General features: G+C 45.7%; 1 protein-coding gene across 2 annotated transcripts in view; it reads left to right on the forward strand.

Moving 5' to 3' along the window:
* Positions 1-23,567, forward strand: part of LOC134852131 (laminin subunit gamma-1-like) — a 273,304-nt gene that overhangs the window by 87,624 nt on the left and 162,113 nt on the right. The window lies entirely within an intron of this gene.

The following is a 23,567-nucleotide window of genomic DNA, read 5'->3' on the forward strand; positions in this document are numbered from 1 at the left end:
TCTTCAGCGTTTCGTGGTATTTGTATGCATCCTTATGCAGTTTTCGCGATGTTTTGGCATGGGGTTTGGAAATTTTCACATCAAAGAAAGCGCGGCTGAATCGTGAACCCCAGAGTCCGTTTGCCTTAATATCAAGTCGTGACTCATCTTCAGTTGTAGTTGAATTGTTGACAAAGCTTTCGCCTTGCAACGGCTGAAGTTTCGGCTCAATCTCGACGTCATGGTCAACCTCGTTCATGAGGTTGGCGAATGTGTCTCTAATTTCATTGTGTTTTATGTGTGTAACCACCCTTTGCACAGTGAAGCGCATGTGTCAAGTTAAAATCAGCACCACATGCACATGTGAGTGGGGTTTTGGTTTGTTCCCATCCGTATCTTAAGTAAATACCATCTCTGAACTCTGATTTATTCAGGTTGAAGTTGTATCTGCTCAGTGGTAAAGCATTGGGCCAGTTAGAGGCTCTCTTTTCAGAGGCCAGGTCGATTGCGTATTTATCTGTTTCATTTAAGGAGTTAATGAGGTTTGTTTTTTTTCGATTCGTTCTATCAGTTTTCAATCTTTTGATTTTCGTACATATTTTTTCTTGCTGTGTTACTGCTGTAATAGGATCTTGAGATTCCAGTACTAGTGATGTTTCCTTGGACCATTCTAGGTAGCTTTCATGATCGGATGGCAGCTTGATGTTAAGTCCGCCCATTTTAAGGGGTAAGGAAGATATCTCACGGAACTGGGGGTTTAAAGTGTCTTTACCGACTAGGTTAGGTAATAATTGTTCTTTGATAATATTTTCAAATATTTCTAAGTTTTCCATAGTGTTAGGCGTTGTCCTGGCAAGGAATGAAAGCTTTTCTTGAACTCCTTTAGTATAGCAGGCATAAACGTTTTGAGGGGAGGTTTTAGCAATTTTCGTTAGTTTTTTCAAAATTTTGATTTGCTCATTCTGTTGATATTCGAGGAGTTTTTTTACATTCAGATTCTGTTCCTATAACTGAACCAAGCACTCGGGCTCCTGCCTTTATAGTGATTCCTGTGTTTGCGAAGATTTTCTGAGCTTCACCGAGTTTTTTATCCGTGACCATGAGTTGGCATTTGGATGCTTTCACGTGGTAGCCGAAAAATTTACCCAGTGATACAATTTTATCGAGGACGGTTCGTAGATTGCTTAATTTACCGACTGCGTTTCCATCGTCTGCGTACCATTTCTGGGTTACATCTTCCACTGATAAAAATTTTATGAGGGTATTATGGCTAGACCGTACATGGCCATTGCTAGTGGATCCCCCTGGGTTGTCCCTTCTTGAGAGTAGATTGTTTTTTTTTGTTAACGAATAGTTAAGATGGATTGGAGTAGGAGTTCCTAATCGCTGTTAAAAGGGAAGGGCAGGTATTTTCGATGTTTTTTATTGCCAGCTTTCGGTTCAGCGAGTTGAAAGCGTTTTCGGCATCTATCAGTAAAACAGCATCGGCGGAAGTTTTGCTGTATTGATCTCTTAGCGTGTGTATCGCATATTCAATGCCACATTTTTGTCATAGGCAGAGTTGGTAGTTTGAACCGAGCGACATGAGTTCGTTTTTTAGGCATTTAGTTATTGTTCGCCTTATTATTCTACGCATAACTTCTCCTATGCCTATGGTTCTTACCCCTGAATTCTTATCTAAGGATATTAATCTGCATGCGTTATATGGTTCCATTAATTCTGGATTTAGTCTTCTGTTGCCAATTTTTAGGCAATTTTAGCAATTTTTTTTGAAATTTCAACTGATTGCTGCCCGAAGTGTGTTAAAATACGTCTCCATTCTTTTGCATCGAGGCCAGATGGTCCATGCGATCCGTGCGTTCTCATGGCTGCCTTCTTGATATGTTGACCGTTTATCTGATCAAATATCGATGGATGGAAAGGAATTGTTTCGTTTGAGACTGGTGTAATATAGTTCACATCAATTGGTTTAGATGGTGGGTGTTTCTCTATGAGAGTCTATTCTACTGTCTTACCTTTGACAATCTCGTCGAGCGAAAGAACGCCTTTAGATGTGTCTGTTAGTTTTGCAATTGCGCTTGATATTTTTCCAGTATTCATTAGTTTGTTGAACTGTTGTGCTTCAGTTTCAGTTTTTCTTCTACTTCCTTTCAACAAGCGCATTTGCAGCGCCTTTCCTTCGTTATATAGTCCATCCAGGTCTCCGTCTTGCCATTGCTTAAGTCGCCTTGCTATTGTTTTGGATAAAGATCCATCAATTTCGGACTTTGTTTTGCACAGTAATAATGTGACATTCGACCAGAATGGACAAAATGCAATCTCTGCAGACTTCGAAATTTTAGCAGTAAACCTTCCGAGTTAATGATTTTGAAGGATTAACGACGTTATTCGGATGATTAGCAGAACGGTGAAGGTCAGGATATTCCCGTATTTTAAAATTTTAAAATTTCGAAGTGATGACGTAACATTTCTGAGAAACGTCAGAAACGGCCATTTTAGCAAAAAGAACTAAGAAAAACAGAACAACTTTATCTGTGATTGCGAACAGAACGAAAATCGAAATAAAAGAGAACGACAACGAATTACAGAGAATGTTCCGAGTCGCAACTATTGTGCTGCTACAATAGTTGCAAGGCCGTTGCGAACAACGGTGAAGGGTGAAAACCAGCCTTCCGTGTTATTGTGAAATCGAACTTAAGGAGCTTGATTCGGTGGATTCACAAATCCGGAAGGGTTTCGGGACTGAAATTTTTAGCCTGTTATATGAACTTTTAGCATCCTGTCATGTCCTGACTTGAATTTAACTGATATTTGGATTAGTTTTGACAAGGATGAGGTGCTAGGAGTTGGGGGAAAGGGTTGATCCATCTTCGATGGAGATGATGATTTTTATCTACTGAGCAAAAACAATAGTAATATAATAAGTAGTAAGTAATGTTTTTAGGAGTGACCTCGTGGTCTGGGGATACTGAGACCCAGCCATGAGCTCACTATTTGCATGTAATTAAGTTAATTTGAGCGTTCTGGTCGAAGCCGGAGAACAGTAACGTTTTTGTCGACCCGATATTGGAAAGACCACCGAAAAGTACTGGCTTGGTAGAGACGGTGAAAAGCATGCAAAGCTCTGTTTAGACGCTAGCCAGTCGTCTTAGGACTTAGTTTTGTTCTCCGTCGATATGTATCTTCCGGGCGAATGTTACATACATGTTTTTATGGCGCTCCTGGGTGTTATTCTTTTTAACATCATGACCGGCAGAACCGTTAACGAGCATTCCGCGCCGAGCGCATGCTCACATTAACGCCCTTATTAGGCCTAAACCGCTGGGGCGGAAGGGTGGTTCGGAGCGCGGAAGCCCTCCGGATTACCGAGAATAGCTTTTTAACTTAGTTAAGACCGAAAATTCACGAACCAGGAAGGGTGGGGGGATCGGCCATTCCCTCATCCCCTGAGTCGTTTGTGACCAAAAACACTTAAAGATATAAGTAAAACCAAACAAAAAGTAGTAGAGTACCCAAGAAAAACAAAAAACATAAAAAATTGCCGAAAAAACCAAAAACAGTAAAAAAAGTAAAAAAAATCAGTAGAAATCATCCCCCAGACAAGATGTGATCCGACCCCCCCGTTTGTTGTTGATAGATATATTGTTGTTACAGGCATTTATATCAGTCAGGATCGTTACGATCAGTTTTGTAGCCCGTTTGTGAGGCTTGTACTTTAGGGTTATTTGAGCATTTAAGCACGTTAATGATAAATTGCGCTCAATCCGGAAGGGTCAGCTGATTTGCGCTCAATTCGGAAGGGTCTTGGGTGAAGACCGATCCGGCAAGCAGTACAAGGAGCAACAAGAAGGGGCTCAACGACAACAACAATCGACTGTTGGGTATCGTTAACAAGTTTTGTATCCCTTTTGGTACAAAAAGTAAGATAGTAATCTGTGGGGGGCTCGACAGTGCTGCACTGTAGTGACCCTTCACCGAACTGCGAATATCCGAGTTAAGCACCTTAATTCGGATATTAAACAAACCCGGAGGGGTATAGTATTACTATTATTATTACTTCTAGAGCCTATATTAATAGTCTTATATCGTTTTTCAGTGAAAAACAACGAAAACAGACCGGTTTTTAGGGTCAAAATAGCGATATTTTGATCCCCCCACAGGTCGCGATTTTTGAAATATCGATATTTTTTGAAACGGAAAAAACCGCTAAGTTAGTGTGTTACATCGTAACTGCACTACCACAACAGATAGAACCGGTTAAGTTAAGTTCGAAGGTGGTTGGAACTATTTTGGTACCGAAAACTGAAATTTCGTGATTTTTGAGAAAACGGAACACTAAAAATTTGGAAAATTTTTTGAAATTTTTGAGTTACAACAGTAAAAATAATTGTTCGGACAACGTCCACTAGCGAATCTACAAGTTTTAAAACCCGCTACCCGAAAGCCTTCCGGGTTGCAGAGAAATCGAACTTATCGTGTTTGATTTGGTGGATTCATCAATCCGGAGGGGTACAGGTAGCATAGTTTTTCGCAAAATTTTTCAGCAGAAGCGTTTTAGATCGGGTCTTTTGCATTGAACTAGAAGAGTATAGGCCTTCTGAGCTCGGATCAATAATTTTTAGGTCGGAAGGACCAGAATTGCGGAAAAAGTTAGGTAGAACCTATAAGAGAGAAAAATTTTTGAGTTTAGAAAAAAGACGTTTTGGTTAATAACTTTGGAACTACTGGGCATATCGAGTTAATCTTGGTACCATTAGATCAGAAATTAGCTAACCTTACTAGTAGGAAACAGAATTACTCGAAAAAGCGAGCGAGAAAATTTTTGGAGATTGTTTTTAGCAAATTACACAAATCCGGAGGGGTACACCCTTCACGTTTTATAAATTTTTCTGAAAAACCCTTAGACCCCTACCAATAGGTAATAGCGGTTGAATAAAGTAACTTTAGGCCATTCTAGACCAAAAGGGAGGGCTAAAGGCACAGCAAAAGCTTAATCGAGCCGAAGTTAGGCCAGCGATAAGACCCTTCACCGTTGGTGTGAATTGTCAAATAAGAAGCTTAACTTCAATCCGGAAGGGTCTAGGAAGGTAGCACATACCCTTCCCAGTTAATTGAAAGAGCATAATTGCATCGGAGAACGTATCAGGAGGGGTATAGGTTGAAAAAAGGAAATCTCCGAAAAGCTACTTTTTACAAAACCGGAGGGCACCCAATCCGGAGGGGTCAAACATTTTCAAGTTAGGAGGGGTCCGAATCCGGAGGGGTCCGAATCCGGAGGGGTCTTATAGTTGCTAATTCGGAGGGGTCCAAATCCGGAGGGGTCTTATATTAACCAACTCAGAGGGGTCCCAATCCGGAGGGGTCTAGATTTTGTTAGTCCGGAAGGGTCCTATTTGTGCCAATCCGGAGGAATATTTTTTTTATTAAAGGACTTCGGCAAACGAAAGAAAGACTAAAAATTGAGAGGTATTAGGTTATTAACACACAGGCTAGGTATCAGTGACTGCACTGGTAACTTGCCTTTCAATAAGAACCAGACTAATACAAGACAGGTCCGAACTCGGATATTCGCGACACTAAGTCTAAATTAAAAAGAGCGTGATTCATTGGTGTGGATTGAAACATAATACGTTTTTGGGAAAAGTGACTGCCCTGAGGATTTTAGTAGGTCTAGCTCGGGCAGTCCGAAGGCAGATAGGTAACACAGTACTCGGTGGGTGCAATAGCCGCCCACTTGAGAAAATTACTGCCTTCAAAGTTTTGTCTGTTTGGTGCAGCACCGAGCAGGGAAAGCTTTTTCTTCAAAAGACAAGTTCGACTATTGTACTGCGACCGACTAAGAGTACATTACACATACGTTTTTTTCATAGAGACATTCATATTCTGTCATTATATATTTGTTTGTTTTTGATTTTAAATCAACATAAACTGTGCTTGATTGGGTAGTGAGTACACTATCTTTTAAATTGACTGATAACATCATATTGTGCTAGTTTTCAAATCTTTGGACCGATAATCGGTTAATGTGAATAAATTTTATACAAACTGTACTCTGATAACATACAGGGATTCGTGGTCACTATTTAATAGGATCTTGTGAAAATTATTGTGTTGTGTCATTATTATTGTTAATAAAACTATAAGGTCTCTAGCAATCGGGTTAAGTATAGACATTAATAAGTGACAAATAGAGAATGAGTCTAGACAAGTCAAGGATACCAAAACGAGGTAATAGCTCTAGGAAATTCATACCTGAAAAGCAAAGAAAAACGATGACCGATCCTTTTGTGGATTGGATCAAGCGATCCCGGTCCGATAAAGGGGAGACGGTTTCAGGCAGAATGGTTGAAACGAGAAGTCAGAAGACCTCAGAAGAGCGAAAAGAACTGTTAGAAGTGGAGGTCAATATAGACCATACCATGAATGACAACCAGGAAGTAAATGGACTGGAAGGGAGAGGCAGAAGGCTGGCGAGTGAATCTACCCCGGTAGAACAAGGCCATGATTTTGCCACTTCCACCGGGACATTGGATCGAGAAGAGATGTCGGAACTGTCCGACATCTCAACTGAAGTAGCGGCGACTAGAAGATCTCCGACAGACAACACTATGATGGCAGGCGGAACTGGGAAACAAACAACGTCATCATCATTCTCAGAAAGAATGAAGAACACCTTCGGAAACATCTTTCCATTCAGCATGGGAGGAGGAGCAGGAAACGACGGTGAATCCCAGGAGGAAGAGGATGAAGAGGAGCAAGGGGACTTTGGATCTCAGGTCAGCCTCAACAGTTCGATCCAGGAGAACGAGGCATACGTCGGAAGAGAGACTGGAACCATGGACAAATTTGGTGTAGTGACAACGATAAGCAAAGAGGCAAACACACCGGGCCAGTCAAAAGACTTCGCGATTAGGAAAAATTCAGAGCCACAAACTGGAGAGAGTAGAACCAGAGGGCTAGGCAACGCGTTAGCGGATCCTGAAATAGATAATGAAAAGACGTCGAGACAGAGAGTCAAGGCCCGGATCTCGACCAGCACGAAACTACCTGGGACCGACAGGGTTACACCGCCACTAGTGACGCCACTCGTGGATAACGGGGCAGCACTAGAAGAAGCTTTAAACAACATAGTGGACAAATTAGGAGAACAAAACGAGCAGATGTCAATAAGGATGAGTGAACTAGAAAGAGCAGTTCACATTGAAAGAGAAAGTCTGCGGGAAGAAATAAACCGCAATAGACAGGAAGTTGGCAGGAGCGAAAAACGCTTGAAAAAAAGAACGGACGAACATATGACGAGTAACTTGTCGCGAATGACAAGAGAGGCGGAACAGAGGGAGTTACGCTTAAAAGCTGACATGGAGAAGTTAAGAATTCAGCAAGAGCAGTCTCTTGGGACTCTTGACACAAAGATAGACGCGATGATGGAGAGGCGAACTCAGGCTATCATGGATAGGTTGGACGGGCTACTAAGCAGCAAGAGTGGACCAAAAGAAGGAGAGCCGAAATCGGGAGGTCCCAGTAGGGAACCGAGGGTGAACTTCAATGAACATCAAAGGAGAAAGACGTATGGATCCACTAGAGGCAGGGGCAGTTCATCAGGCTATGCCACAAGGGGTAATGCAGCATGGGGCCCGAACAGTAGAGCAAGTTCAACGGGGAACAGACAAACCTCTAACGAACGACCAACGCAAAGCACACATGCGACTGGGAGAAGTGATTCCGGCAACAGGGGGCATGCAAGCCCGAGGAGGAGTCATATGGGCCAAGCGGGAAACGCTCATGGTGATTCGGATTGCAGGGATGCACCGCACACAGAGCCTTCGACAAGGTGTGAGGACACTCAAGCGGGACACTCAAGGGATGCTACGGCAATGGCCACGGCATTTGAACCCCTGAACAGGTCTTTGGAGACATTCCTGAAGAGGTTATCTAGAACCAATGAACGCAGTGAGAAGTCCAGAAGAGTCTTTAAGAAGCCAAGATGCTACAAAGACGAATCTGATGGCTGTATTGATACCTGGATAGAGGTAATGAAGCTGCATTTCGAGGAAGAGGACTTGTCGGAGAGACAGGAATGCAGCGCGCTCACCAGCAACTTAGAAGGGACAGCCCTGAACTGTGTCATGGCCAAGAAACAGTATCAACGTGACACTGCTGAGAAAATCTTCGAAATCTTGTTAAACCGTTTCGGATCAGGGGTGCAGGGGCACCAGGCGATGATGCGCTTCGAGAAACGGAGGCAACGAGAAGATGAAACAATAGACAAGTTTCTCGATGATTTGGAAATGCTGAGAAGACGCAGCCAACCGGATGAGTCAAACCGAAGGATGAACCTGGCCGTAGCCTCAAAATTCATCGATGGTGTGAAAAATGATGAACTTCGTACGATGCTAGCAACGCATTACACACCACTATCAACTAATGCGCCAACACCGGAGGAGTTGAGGCTCAAATCAAAAGAGTATCTTTTGTTGAAACCTCCTTCGAGATCTGGATATTACAAGAACAATTATGGAAATTTTAACAACGGACCAGCAAACCAAGGGAACAATTGGTACAAACCGAGGGATGATATGGACAAGAGACGTTCTTGTGCTAATTGCAGTTCAACAGACCATCATGTGTCAGCATGCCCAGCTTACAAACAAGGCATGAAAGCAATAGGCTTTAGCCTCGAGGACGAAGATGCGTCAGAGTTGGATCATGAGGATTTCATGAGAGGAGTAATTACGAAATTCGGCCCGAGGTGTTTCTTTTGCAACTTGGAAGGTCATTTTAAATCAGATTGTCCGCAATTCTGGGATGCAGTGGCAGACATCAAGCATCCAAGACATGAAGAAGCTTTGTCAGGAGTGAAAGCCAGCAAGGCTCGACTTTTGAGTGAAGCGGAGGCACGCAGAAAGGATAAACCTCAAGAGCTGGTGGCAAAGAAAATGCAAGCGGTAACAAGGGAGACACGTGAGCCGGAACCAGCAACTGCGGCTGAGGACTTCAAGATCGATTATAAGGCAGCCGCAAGGGATGCTCTAAATAGAGTACAACAGGAATTGGTGACGAAAGAGATCGAACAAAAAGTGAAACTTGAACTGGAAAATGAAAAGCTTCAGGAGCAATTGAATACCTTCGAAGCAACGGAGTTCGAGGAGACGAAAACACCAAGCAGTTTAGACATGAAACTTAAAGTGATCTCCGGTAGGAGGTTCGGCATGATGCCGCAAGGAAGCAAGATACAGTCGATAATCTCAGTGGCTGGACATCAGGTGATCAGAAATCTGAGTGAACCATCCGAGTTCACTTTGATGCATTTGGACACATATGCAGATTATCTGAGACAGGTGGAGCCACGAACCGAGTCGAGAGCTGTGCGAGCACTTCTAACGACGGGTGGCCCTCGCATGAAGAAACTTCATGGACGCTACCTAGAAGTCTATGGGCCGTATCAAGTGATGCTGAACGTGGATGGGATCAGTATCTACACCAGGACTTATATAACAACAGATGATGACCAAATGGGGCAGATCTATTTGGGTGAAGAGGAACTCAAAGTCCGCAGGATAGGCCATGACGCCATGATGGAACAAGACGCAGTACACATTGGATATGAAGCAGATGTGACAGCACATCTGCTCGACACCAACGGAACAAAAATTGGAGTCACAGGGCTTCTGGACACAGGAGCGGTGGTGAGTGTGATGCCGATAAAAACCTGGGAAAGAATGGGCTTCACGCGGGAAGATCTGATTCCTACGAATCTCCGACTGGCAGCCGCAAATCGAGGAGCCATCTACGTAGCCGGAAGAACACCGATAACGGTCCTTCACATGGGAGGACGAGATCTTTGGATGAGCTTCCTGGTGGTAGAGAATCTGGACGACGCCGACCAGTTCATCTTGGGCAGTGACTTTGTCAGGAATTTTGACGTGATGATTGACTTGAACAACGGTCTAATACGGATTAGAAACCAAACCCGGACCGAAAGTATGTTAAGAGACCAATCAATAGGATAATAACAGACGAAAATAAAGTACCAATTTTTTTGGATAGAAAAGTAAAATTACAACCAGGACAAGCTGTAGTAGCAATTTTTAGGGTGAGAAATTTGAATTCGTTAAGTGATAGTAAACAGGTTTGCTTAGTACCGAATCCAAATAGTCAGAGTTCGGTGATTTTAGGCCGGAGCTTCTCGGTAAAGCGAAACGGACTGTGTGTCAGTGTGTTGTTGAACACACTGGACACCACGGTTTCAATCCAGCGTGGAAAGAAGCTTGGCTACGCTTTGCCGATTAGGACCGACTATGAGGAGACACAAAACTTGAAGAAATATAGTGTGAAAGACTGTCCTTATCATGCAAATAAAGATAAAATTTTAAAGAGAATTAATGAATTAAAATCTATTCATAAATTGTTTTCAATGAAATCCGAAACGGACGACGGCTTATCAAGCTGCTCGAATTTTCCGGAACGCCCCTCGTCATATGAACTAGATTCTGACAAACCGGTTTTGCCAGAAATAGAACATTTAAAAGGGAAAATAGGTGAGGGAGATTTTGAAAAATTGCGGGACCTCCTAAATCGGAACGCAGATGTATTTTCAAAACATAAAGCGGATATCGGTTGCTGTAATTTCGTCGAACACGAAATCGAACTAGAAGAGGGCGCTGTTCCCCATAGGGAAGGCGCAAGGCGAATGACGCCACATAAATCGGAAGCGTGCCGAGCGGAAATAGAAATGTTGCTTGAATACGACATGATAGAACCCTCGAAATCGCCGTGGGCTTGCGGGGTAGTAATGGCGAAAAAGAAAGGGGGGCAGCTTAGATTTTGTTGCGACTTTCGTTACTTGAACGCGGTAACCATTAAAGATGCGTACCCGATACCGCGAATAGACGAGAGCCTATCTAAACTTGGTGATGCCAAGTTCTTCACCACATTGGACTTAGGTTCTGCCTTCTGGCAGGTCCCTCTGCGAAAGAAAGACAGAGAGAAAACCGGATTCGCGTGCGAATTGGGATTGTACCAGTGGAAGAGGATGCCCTTTGGCTTGTGCAATGCAACAGCAACTTTTCAAAGGCTAATGGCTCAGGCTTTGACGAGAGTGACCAAGAAGTACGGGAATCTCGTGATGTGTTACGTGGATGACGTGGTCATAGCGACACCGACCCTGGAAGACCACATTGATAGGCTCGATGAGGTCTTTGGATGCATGAAAAGAGCAGGATTAAAGTGCAAACCATCGAAATGTGAAATCCTTAGGGACTCGATTAAGTACCTAGGAAGAATGGTGGATAGGCACGGTGTGAGGCCAGATCCGGAAGCAGTAGAGGCTGTGCTGACATGGAAGGCTCCGAGGACGGACACACAGCTAATGAGCTTCCTGGGGTTTGCCAATTATTACCGTGAATTCATTAAAGGATATGCGGACAAGGTGTACCCGATGCAGAAGCTAATGCGCAACAAAGGGAAAAAGTTCGAATGGAACGATGAGGCACAGGTTGCATTCGAGAACATAAAGCGGGAACTGTGCGAAGCGCCAGTGTTGGGCATGCCTACAGAAAAGAGCATGTATGTTCTCGACACAGACGCATCGGTGGTGGCCATCTCAGGAATCTTGCATCAAGAGCAAGAATGGAACGGAAGAACAGTTCTCCGTCCCATTGCATACGGCAGCAAGGTCTTGAGTGACACAGAGATGAAATATGGCGCACCAAAGGCAGAAATGTTTGCAGTAGTCACCTTTGTGGAGAAGTACCGTGCATACTTGGGGAGCGCTCCCTTCAAGTTACGCGTGGACAACAGAGCGTTATCCTGGTTGAAAACCTACTCGATGGATCAGAGTTATATTGGTAGATGGATAGTAAGATTGGATGGCTACCATATGATAATCGAACATAGGATGCGTGATAAACACCAGAATGCTGACAGCCTCAGCAAGAAAACTGAGTTCTATGAAAGATTGGAGCAGAAACAGGCCAATCAGGCGGAACTAAAGGAGGGATTCTCGTTTCTGGACAAAGAAACTTATGTAGCGCTTCCCTTGACGAGATGGTTGGATAAGTCTGGACATCCAATTCCAGGGCACCCTGAGCTACCTGTAGAGAAGGCAGCCGAGATAAAGATCCTGTCCAAGGAGGATCCGGTCCCCTTGGATTTGTTGCTGCGTTCGAACCTGGTCCAGCAAGAACTCTCTCGCATGAATATAAACCGCCTCTCATTATTGGATAAAACGGTGCAGGTCACACCACAAGTGATGCGGATGCTGGGTGGATTGTTAGAAAGAGAAGTGACCAGAGATGACCCCGAGTGGACAGCAGCAGTGGCATCGCTAACAGTCAGTGAGAAGGTGAAGATCATGCCGTCCAGACGACAGCACGAAGAGAACGAGAGGGATTGTAGGAAAATAGTTCAGCAACTAGTATCCTCAATACCCCAAGAAATTTTAACCAGTACTTCTTACGGACAGAAAGAACAGGGGAGCAGCAAGCGAAAGAAAACCGTCACCTTTGTGGACCGGGATAAAGAGGGTGAAGTTGTAGAACAAAATCTGCTGCAAGACTATTTGTCCGGGGAGAAGGATGAGGAGAAAAACCAGCGATCACAAGATCAACACCCGGGACAAGTAAATTGGTCCGGGGAGTCTGAGATAGACGAGAAAATTCCTGATGAGAAACAGGACCTAGAGAACAAGGTTTTGTCCGGGGAGTTCAGATGGATGCGAAGAAAGCACAGACATGATCTGGAGGAGAGCGCAGTCTCCAGCACAACCTCTTCGACGGATGATGATTCGCGAAACTCAGGAATGGATACCTATTCAGACAGGAATTCGACCTCGGGATCAGAACTGTCAGAACTGGCGATTCACACGCTACTAGTGGAAACTCGGGCGAGGGATCTGGACAGAGAGGTGTACCAGGATCCTGACAGTGATCGCTACCTAATACCAAGTGAAAGAGTCTTTGACAACGCAGCGGATGACTTAGAAACAATAGCGGTATCGAAACGGTCGATGAGCTTATTGCCACAGAAAGAGGCAGTCAGGACTGATCTTCAACCGTTTCAGCAAGAAACACAACCGTTGGCGAAGATTTGGTGCGTTAAGATGGAAGAAGACACACATCAGCCCAACGAGCTGAATAGTCAGATGAGGGTCATGAAGACGTACTTGAAGGCGAGATACAGACTCTCGGACCTTCTAAGGGCGCAGAGAAATGATCACATGACAAGCAACCTAAAAAGGTGGATAGAAAACGGTGCACCAGACAAAGGTGACCTGGAAGAAGACAGCTATAGGATCCTGAGACAATACTTCATGCAGAAGGAGGGGAGATTATATCTGAACAAGGACGAGATCGTGGCTTGCAGGAGAAGAGAAGAAGACAAGGTCTTATACAAATATAACGCGATAGTGTTGCCGCAACTCTATCAGACAGAACTATTATTCAGGTCGCATGATCAGATGGGCCATCGAGGGATCGACAAAGTGTATCAGAGGATTCTGAAGCGCTTTGAGTGGCCTGGAATGAAAACGGCATGTGAGAAATGGGTAACAGCGTGCCTGTCATGCCAACAGGTCAAGGATCCAAGGAAATTACGATTTCCTTTACAATCGATTGAGTCGTCCGAATTCAACGAGGTGGTGCAGATAGATCACCAGAAGATATGCATGACAGACAGCGGTTATACCCAAATCTTGGTCATGATAGATCACTTCACGAAGTATGCAGAGGCCGTGCCCTGCATAACTGCCTCGGCGGAAGAGACATGCGACCACCTGATCAACACGTGGATAGCAAGACATGGTTGTCCGATGACGTTTCAATCGGATAATGGAACAGCTTTCGTAGGAGAGCTTATGAAAGAGCTTATGAGACGCTCACAGGTCGCTCAGGCCCACTCCACGACATACCACCCTCAAACGAATGGCCTAGTGGAAAGACAGAATAGGACGTTAGTGTCGATGCTGAGGGTATATTGTTCCAGGTACATGACCGATTGGGACAGATACCTTCCACAGGTGATGGGAGCTTATAATAGCACGCAACACTCCACCACTGGAGTCAGTCCACACATGATGCTGACGGGACACGAGAAGTCTTTACCCTTGACATTCTTCTACCCAGAGTATGAGGGAAAGAAAACATCTCCACAGGTTTACGTAAGGGATGTGATCAGACGTCAACAGGAGTTGAACGATCTGTGCAGACTAAATACTCAGCAAGCACAGGCAAGGCAGAGGAAAAGATTCGACAAGAAAGCAGCTGGTGCAAAGGCCTACTCGGTGGGAGACTACGTATGGGTATTTCAGAACGTTATACCACCGAAAGGAACAAAGAAGCTTCTAAGAAAATGGAGGGGACCCTTCATGATTACGGAGGTGCACCAGGAGGGACGTTTTTATAGACTGAGTACTGGCCGAGCCGCCCACTACGAGAACATCAAGCCACACAATCCATCGACAGAAGACTGGTGTATACCTGCAGACATGGAAGAAGGGGATTATCTAATGATGGACCCTGCTTGTGAGGTCAATGAAAAAGGCACCAGGGAGAAGAACGATGGAAACGAAGTCGTAGAGGAAGGCACGGATACACCATTGGACCTGGATCCAAACGAACAGATCGAAGCGGACGATGAAACCTTACCCTACGCAGAGGAAGATTGGCAGGATCCCGAACAGACAGAGGTCCCAAGAACTTGGAACCAGATCTTCCGTTCACGATACAGACTCGTCAGAAGGACGGAACGAGACCCAGAAAGAAATACAATCCTTACGGTGACGACTTTGTAGTGGATAGGATAGATCTAAAGAAAATAGTGGAGGAAGTAGTGGGTTTAGAGGAAATAACTGTGTCACAAGACATTGACATAGTCGATGATCACAACGATGAGTGGGTTGACGACTGGTCGAAACCCGAGGTAGAATTCGACGATGAGCAACAGCAGTCAAATGAACAAGACCTGACGAACCTGCGTGTCTTAGAGTGGCTGAACGAAATGACATCAGACCCTAAAGAGACCAGCGTTACGATTCAAGACGTAGATCGCGAAAGCGCGAAATACATTAAGACCGAACGAGATGATCCTTCCTGGGCTGGCCAGGAAGGACAACTTCTCATTCCAGCTTCTAACCTTGACTTGATATCCGGTATGCGATCGACGGGGACGCCGATGGATGTTTTTGTCCGGGGAGTGGGGGTAGGACTTACCCACACTGAAAACCTGATAATAAAAAATTGAGAATAGCAAGAGAAACAGGAGAGTTAGAAGCAGAAACAGGTGAAGAACCTAAGAAACCTGACATAGGCAGGGTGGTTGAGTCATATTTTAACTTACCAAATGAATATTCAAGTAACATAATACTAACAGACAGTGATTTCATACTCACAAACAGAACATGTGCGATAGCAATCACCGCAGACATGAGTTTTAGGACAGCGTTAGCGGCAGATTTTAAGAGAGAATACAAAAACGTGGAATTCCTTTGGAAGCAAAGACCAGGGATAGGGGGCGTAGCAGCCTTACCTCCGGCGGTGTCGCAGATACCGGGAAAGTACTTATGCTTCTTGGTAACGAGGGCGACGGAGAAGCAGCAAGTGGACCCAGAAAACCTAGTCTTGTCTTTGACGAGGCTGAGGGACTTCCTTGTAGAAATGGACGTGAAGGAGCTCTCGCTCCCAGTGTAAGATCCAAACAGAGGAAGACTGCATCCTCGGGAATTGTACGCGCTTGTACACGTGATATTCTCTGATACGAACATACAAGTATATCTACACAAGAAATATTACTTAAGTATAGGCTGAGTGATGTGCGAAAGAGTGTTAGGTCAAAGACTAAGTTGCATGTGATATGTGCGTTATGTTATGTTATGTGTTAGGTTATTAAGATCATGGGTAAGTAGGGGTTAGTGACCATGAACAACTAAATGACGATCTTGGGAATAGATCCGAAGTTTGGACTGTCCAATCTTAGGTCGAACTCCAAAATTTTAGAAACCAATTGATTTTAATAAATTTTAGGATAAATATCTTTTTATCTGAACTGTTTTTAAGCAAATTTTAACGATATATGTTAAGGTGAAACTGACAAGTGTGATATTTGTGACTTCTTTTCTAGATCCTGATTGATCATTTAATTACTCACTTGAGTCGAAATCTTGGAATCAAAATCAAATCAAACCTGAAAGAACAGTATGGACAATTTCAACCTGGATGAATTGATGGACCTGGCAGAGGCATATGTAGGACCGATGGTAGATGCGATCTATCGTCGGCTGATTGAACGAGACTTCGCTCTGGAGGACCCAGAGGTGGTCATGTTGCTGACCGCCCTGATCAACATCTTGGGGCACGACAACCGTGGGGACCGCCCCACGGAAGTCCTGTTGATGGCAGCATATGGAGAAAGAGGAGTACTAGACCGCCCGAACATGAGAGTGATGAGGTGGAGAAACGGGGCTCTCTCAGGGAGTGACTTGGCGAATGAGCCTGGATTGGGAAGTTCTAGGACTTACCAACCAGGTGAGATGCCAATGCCCTCTAAGCCTAAACCTGGGTTGACGAGAATGCATCAGGAGATGAACAGCGAGGCGACCTCGTCTGGTTCACCACTGAGAGCAGCTGTGCCACCGAAAAGGGCGAAAGTAACACAGAAGGTTCAGACGAACCAAACCATACAAGATCTGGACGAGATGAACGATCAGCTGAGAAGTACGAAGGAGCTGGACGAGATGACCAGAAGCATGCTCCAGATGGAGGAAGATCGGGACATGTGGAGAAAGTTGTTTGGAGACTGCAACAAAAAGCAGGGTCAAGAGATTGAGCGCTTGAGGCAGGAATACAAAGAGCGATCGGAGCAGGTGGCGTTGACAACGGCCGTGGAGAAAGTGATACCTGCAAGGGATATTCCTCGTGGGCAGTCCCCGATGGAGCTCTTGACGCCTCGAGAAATGAGTCAACCAACGGAGACACGACCTCCAGCGGAGACAAATCGAGTAACGATCCCGGATCCTAGTGACACCTTGGGTGACCCCGTCGTAGAACAGACAGTGAGGAAACTGATAGAGACAGCTGGACGACTGGTCGCTAACAAGAATGCGCCAGGTTCCGGGGTGACTGCACCCTATGGAACGATTGACGATACGGGCAGAGTACAACTCTCCCAGACCGTGATCAGACAAGGGATAAGTAACGTGACACCACTCATGGGGAGCTCGAGAATTCCAGAGAGGAAAGTACGAAAGATGCCAGCGAAGAAAGTGTCTCGTATAATAGACGTGCAGAAGAATAATCAATTGAAGTATAATTTCACGGGAGTTCCGGAGACAGATCCGAGGGCCTGCTTCAATCGAGCTACCTGGAGCCCGGCTGTGAACCTGCAGCAACCACCACTCGGGACCTCTCACCTGATATTGGGAGACAGTTTAGTCAGAGTACTGTCGAATTTGAGGACCTCGTGGGTCACCACGGTGATGGCCTTTGGAGGCGCGACGATAGCCCAATTATATCGGATGGTGGAACTGATGAATCCAGGGAAGATTCCCAATGTGATGATCTTAGTTGGGACGAATGACATCTCCAGAGGATCAGACGAGCAGGAAGCACTGTGGGAGTCAATGATGGTGTGTTTGTTCACTACCCTCTGGCAGAAGTTCAGTTGCGCGGTACTGACCGTTTGCACTGTGCCAATGAATACGAGAAGCCTGACAGCATCAGGAAGGAGGCACAACGAGGGAGTCATGAGATGGAACAACATCTTGAGGAACCTAGCAAATCGAAATGCCGGAAGGATGATCCTCATGGACATTGAACATGAGTTGAGAGCCATGGATCAGGCCAGACTGACCACGGATGGCATCCACTTCGACAGTATCGAAGGACAAGCTTGGTTGAATCGAGTCTTCCAAGAACGGTTGGAGGAGCTAGAAGCAGAACTCTTTGACACAGGAGTGCTGAAGGAAGAGGGAACGGTGAGTGATGCGGTAATTACCACCTTTGTGCCTCCTAGCCTGGGAACGCGCCTGGGTACGGTCCCAGCCGTCACGAATTATCGGCAACAAAGCTCCAGCGAACCAGGTCGAAGAACAGACGTGCAGGATCGGTTGGGAGAAGCACCGATGAGGAGAACAATTCATCCTAGGAGAAGGATAGGACCTGTCAACCAACCAATCGAAGAAGTAGCCGGCACATCTAGATCGGACACTAGATCGGAGACGACGAGTACCAGTCGAGAGGAAAGACCGAGCAGAGGCTCATTGTTGTGGTCGAGGTCCATACCGTCTCCTTGGCATATATACAAAGACGAACTAATGAAGCTGGATCTCCAGAGAGTAAGCTTCATCGAAGATGCAAGGAGGATGTTGAATGGAGCGACGCTATCCGTCAGCAGATTGTACTCGATAACCGGCGTAGACTGGTTGATAGCCGCTAGCATAAATTTCAGCTCCACGACGGCCCTGAGATTTGCTGATTTGGAGGGACTGCCCTCTAACAACACGATGGGACCATTGAATGCGAGACCGTTGCAAGATGTGAGATTGAACCATGATGAGGGGAATCGTGAAGAGAGACCAGGAAGATTCCTGACGGCGAGAGCACCGATTGGACAACACGTGAAGATATTCAGACAGCTGACGACACCACCTCATGTGAAGGAGAGAGTGTACCCAAAACTGGTGAACCAAGATGGTGATGCCCAGAGATATGGCGGATTGACAGCGATAAAGAAAGATGAGACCATCTTCGCCGCCTATGACAAAGCAGAGATGAGGAAGGCCAAAATCATGGTAGTAGCGAATTCAGAGTTCGTGTACACCTCCAAGTCTTTGTTTTCGCCGGACGTCATAATGTTGGCCGCGGTTGACCTGGACCTATTGCAATCAGTGTCTTTGGCTATAGGGGTACAAAGGCAGACAGAAATGAACCCAATTACGATTGTGTTTGCTGGCATCAATGACCATCTACACAGTAGAGGTTTTCTGAGCAGGCTCAGAGATCCTACAACAGCAGAGAACGCTGTATGGCCAGCAATAAAAGACATCATGGAGTCGATGGGTGAAGTGGTGGATGCGAAGAAGGAGGGGTCATTCAATAAAGTGGCGTTGAGAGTAGTGTTCGCGTTGTCTCCGGGATATGCACATCTCCCGGATGGACTGAAGTTTGTGTATGCAATGGTAGCCTTACTTTCGGAAGGAAAATATGATGTGATCATATCGGCCCCGAATCGCATGATAGAAATGGAGAACCTGAGGCCACTTAAGGCTGAACTGCCTGCAGTATGGTCAGATATCTCAAACGCGATGAGAGGATTCAAGGACCACGCGCTACACATGTTAGTGTTGGACGAAGTGCTGGGGTTGGAACTGTCCAACTTCAGTCGGCAACTCAAACTGAAACCGGGAATAGACGACGACCATCGAGTGATCACGGCAATGTCCAACGACTTATGGTTCCGAGCAATGGAAGTGGCGAGTGAAGACACAAGAAGAAAAAATTCATTAGAGACAAGAGCTCATCTGGAGGCGATGGTTCTGAGAACCAAACCGGAAGCCAACCAGTGGCTACACCTGAATCCTAGAGTAGCGGCATTGGGTGCAGATGCTTTTCAGCAAGGCCCCGTAATGATCACGAAAATACATGCCTACTTGTTGAAGGAGGTGAACCTGGCGGAAAATGCCGGAGAAAAGACCGCTGAGTTTGTGAACAAAATGTGTCAGATTACTCTGGAAACCTTCTGGACCCAGGAAGTGAAGGGACAAGAGGGATTTGAAAGGACAGACAGCATGCTAGAAGGGTTGGGAGCCGGATGGACCGCGTCCTTCTTGACAAAAGTTTACCCGAAAGTCTCGCACTATTTGATAAAAGAATTCCTCCAAGCAGTAGTGAGAGTATCGATAGTGGAATTAATAGCCTTGTTCGTGACATTCGGAGCGGAGAGTTTCGTGAAAGGACCGGCGATACTGCTTACGGATGGAATACAGAACCTGCGACTAGACGGACTTCTGACATTGATCGCAATAACCCACGGAAACTTGGGAGGACTAATGAAACTGGCACGTTGTCCAGAGCAGATGAAAGAGAGAGTGAGGAACCTGGATATGAAGAAATCCACGGACTCGTGGAACAAAATAAGAGATCTGAGACACACTCTTATCCAATATCTCTTGCAGCAAAATCGCTTTGGAACTGGAGAAGACGAGACAATTGAAAGAGAGGAAGATGTTAGACGACATGTTGGTGGCATGCCGCTATTAACGGATTTGAGCTTAGCTATGAGAACCGATCCCTTGGCGCTGATCAGAGGAGTCACGGAGTTCGTGACAGTGATCTATGGACCAGCAGTCACGTTTGCGTTCCCTGACGTTAAAGTGGAAGCATATAGGAGGTCGGTGCTGCACCTGAACCTCATATCGGCAGTGGATGGTAGTACACTGAACTGGTGTGAGCAGCACACATTGCGGGAGCTCATCAGTGAATATCTGTTATTTGCGAAGATATCAGAACCAGAAATGACGATCATCAATTTTGACGATCACTTCCGTGACCGCATGGGAGAAGTAGAAAGAGGACACATCGAGGTGTTTCCAAAGCTTTGGAATCTGAGACCCTATGACAAAACGAATGGTGAAATAACCAGAGTGCCTCGTCTCACTGCAGCATATCACAAGGTGAGAGAAGAGACGAAGGACTGGGCGATTACAAGAAGCTACCGGAGGCAATCCCTAAATTCCCTCTAATAAGAAGGATGTTGCTCGGAGCAGTCTCCGTGGTACAAACTCCTAGGTTGAGAGCATTCGAAACCAATGAAAGGAGAGTAGGGAATTTCATGGGAACGATGGATCCATACTTCGTAGGGAGAAATGCCGCCGTGTTACAGTACACACGATTTGCATACACGGATCAAGCGACGAGAAGGCGAATAAGCAACGCCGCAACTCCCAAGCCTGGAAGATTCGATGAGGAATGGAAGGGATTAGGCTTAGCTCCGATGAGGATGAGAGGCAGGACCGAATTGCCTGAAGCCTCATTGATCCTGACCAGTGTGAAAAAGGAGATGAAAGTGGGAGGAATATTGCAGACGAGAACTTTCCTAGCACCCTTCGGCTGTGAAGAAATCAAAGTGGTCCATGGAGAAGAGGAAGATGAATCGGCCGGTACATTGCTCATACCGAGATTCCAGGAAGAAGCCGACAATGACGAACAAGGACCATCGAGCTCAAACAAAGATAAGTCTGGAGGAAGTGACGGACAGGGTGGAAGCCGTCAGACTGAAGAACCCATGCAACAAGATCAAGCTGGTGGGGAAGACGACAGGGCATCGACAGGAGGAACATCCAGCCTGGATTTCAATATCTTCAGTGATCTGGAGAATAATGCAGACACGTTGGAAACGACTGAGCCAGCGGATGAAGGCATCTCGACACTAGAACCTCCGTCAGCCTTTGAGGAAATGAAACGGAATTTGCCGGAGAGCAGCTCTCCTGGCAATTCAAGAAATAACGACCAGAGAATCCTCATGGAGTCACCTCGGAGGAGAAGAATAGAGGCATCAGCCAGAGTACCTTTCTTGGGAACGCTGCCCGAGGAAGAATGGGAAGTACATCACCGAGACCACGAGAGCAGGACGGGATGTAAATTAGACAGAGTGGCGTTTATGGAGGAAGTCTGGACCGTGATTCAGAGCTATGGGACCCAGTCTATCCTCAAAACAGGTCTCAATCAACCCTTGATGAGAGAAGTACTTGACAAGCTTGATGAGTGTAAAGGGAGACTGAGTGAGTTATTGATCGACTCAGCCACTGATGAGAGTGAAGCGAATTCTCCCATCAAGATGACACCGCAGGACGATGAAGGAGAGGTGGTGTATCTGTCAAGAACCAGGAGAGGGACGATGCGATCGAAAATGGTGATTGATAAAATCAATGCGTTGGAAATGAAGTTAGGCAGCAGAGTGATGCCGAGGAGAATTGGGAAGGCGAAAGTGGATTCAGAAATATCGATGAAAGCTGGTAACTCAGCGAAAAGAAAACGAGTCGAGGAAGTCATGGATTTGGGGCAAGGTGATTATCAATTGTCTGGCACAGATAGAATATTAACCGATATAGCGATGGTGCCACCCATTCTCATGGCGGGGATAAAGTCAACCGGTTATAAGTCCAAAAGGAGTGACCGCACTCTGACTGGAGCAGCTTTAGAAATGGAAATACTAAGCCAATGTGGAGAGAGCAAAATGAGGGACTTCAAGCCATCTTCCATGAATCATGGAAAGGGAAGTGTTGCAGGACAACTAACACCAGTGGAATACAACCGACTAACCGTGTCGGAGACAGTGTCGATAGATGAACCCACCGGTGGATACATGGAGATGTTGGAATACCGAAACTCGGCTAGAGGGTATGTAATGGCCCTGGAAGACGAAAAAGCCATGGAGGGTTATCTGGAAATGATGTTGCAAGGCACCACCCTCAAGCAGAAGGCGTATGGAACTTTGGCGTCGTCTGACGTAGAGGCGGAAACGATCGAGCAGTTAGTGAGCCTTCCATGGAAAGCAGTAGTGTTGAGGTATTTCGAAGAAGAAATGAGGACTACGCCAAGAATACAAGCTCTCGTGGCAGTACCTTACGTAAGGACTGAGTTACAACTCAGGTTCGCCTGGTGTATGATGGGACTGACTCGCGAAGAATATGATTCAGAAGAAAGAAAGAGATCAAAAGAAGAAAAGGTTTTCCTTATGACGAATCTGAGGGATCTGATAGTCCAGGAGGGAGCAGCAGTAGCGTGTGCGAAGCGGAGAGACGCTCTCTGTTTCATTCGATTCCTGATAGAGCAGATTTCAGTACCTGCATTGAACACTTGTGTTAAAATGTTGAGGGAAGGCGATGAGCGAACGAAAGCCTTGTTCTTGCTAGCACTGCTGGATATGCAGCAATGTAAACCAATGAGGGTGAACATGAAAGAACCTGAGGAGTTGGAACCCATGAAAAAGATAGACGAGATCAGGAGATTCTCAAACAAGGAGTTGAGACTCACTAAAGAATCTATGGGAGCATTGCCGAAATCCAGTGAATACTGTGGACCGATCAAGAAGAAGTCATATAGCTACGTATCCGGGATTATAGGGATAGCGTACAATCCTTTCCTGAGTGAAGACATACGCGATTGCTTCTTTGATTATGAGCAGGCGGTGTTACTAAGATTTTGGACGTCCAGAATTGTAACGATTAAGAGCGTTAACAATATACAGGCCAAATTGGGACTGGTCTTGGAAGAAGAGGTGACTGCACCTTCAGTACCAAAATCCGACAAAAGAGTGGAGTTTGGGTTGGGATTCTCAGATGAATTACTGAGAACGAGCTTGATGGCAGTGTGGGAATTGATGAGGCCATCATGGTGTCCTAGTCCCAACGCTGACTCAATATTACGGGCGACACAAGACGTACAGAGGGAACTGAATGCAGACTGTAACCTGCGTGACCTCAACATCATATATAATGTGATGATAACAGCCTCTAAGAGCAACGGAGAAGATAAAGTAGAGTTGCCTGGCTGGGGACCAGAAGACTGGGTCAAACCTGGTAGCTGTCTGGCGGAAGT

The sequence above is a fragment of the Symsagittifera roscoffensis genome, chromosome 7, assembly GCF_963678635.1.
Source record: "Symsagittifera roscoffensis chromosome 7, txSymRosc1.1, whole genome shotgun sequence".
Lineage (NCBI taxonomy): Eukaryota > Metazoa > Xenacoelomorpha > Acoela > Convolutidae > Symsagittifera > Symsagittifera roscoffensis.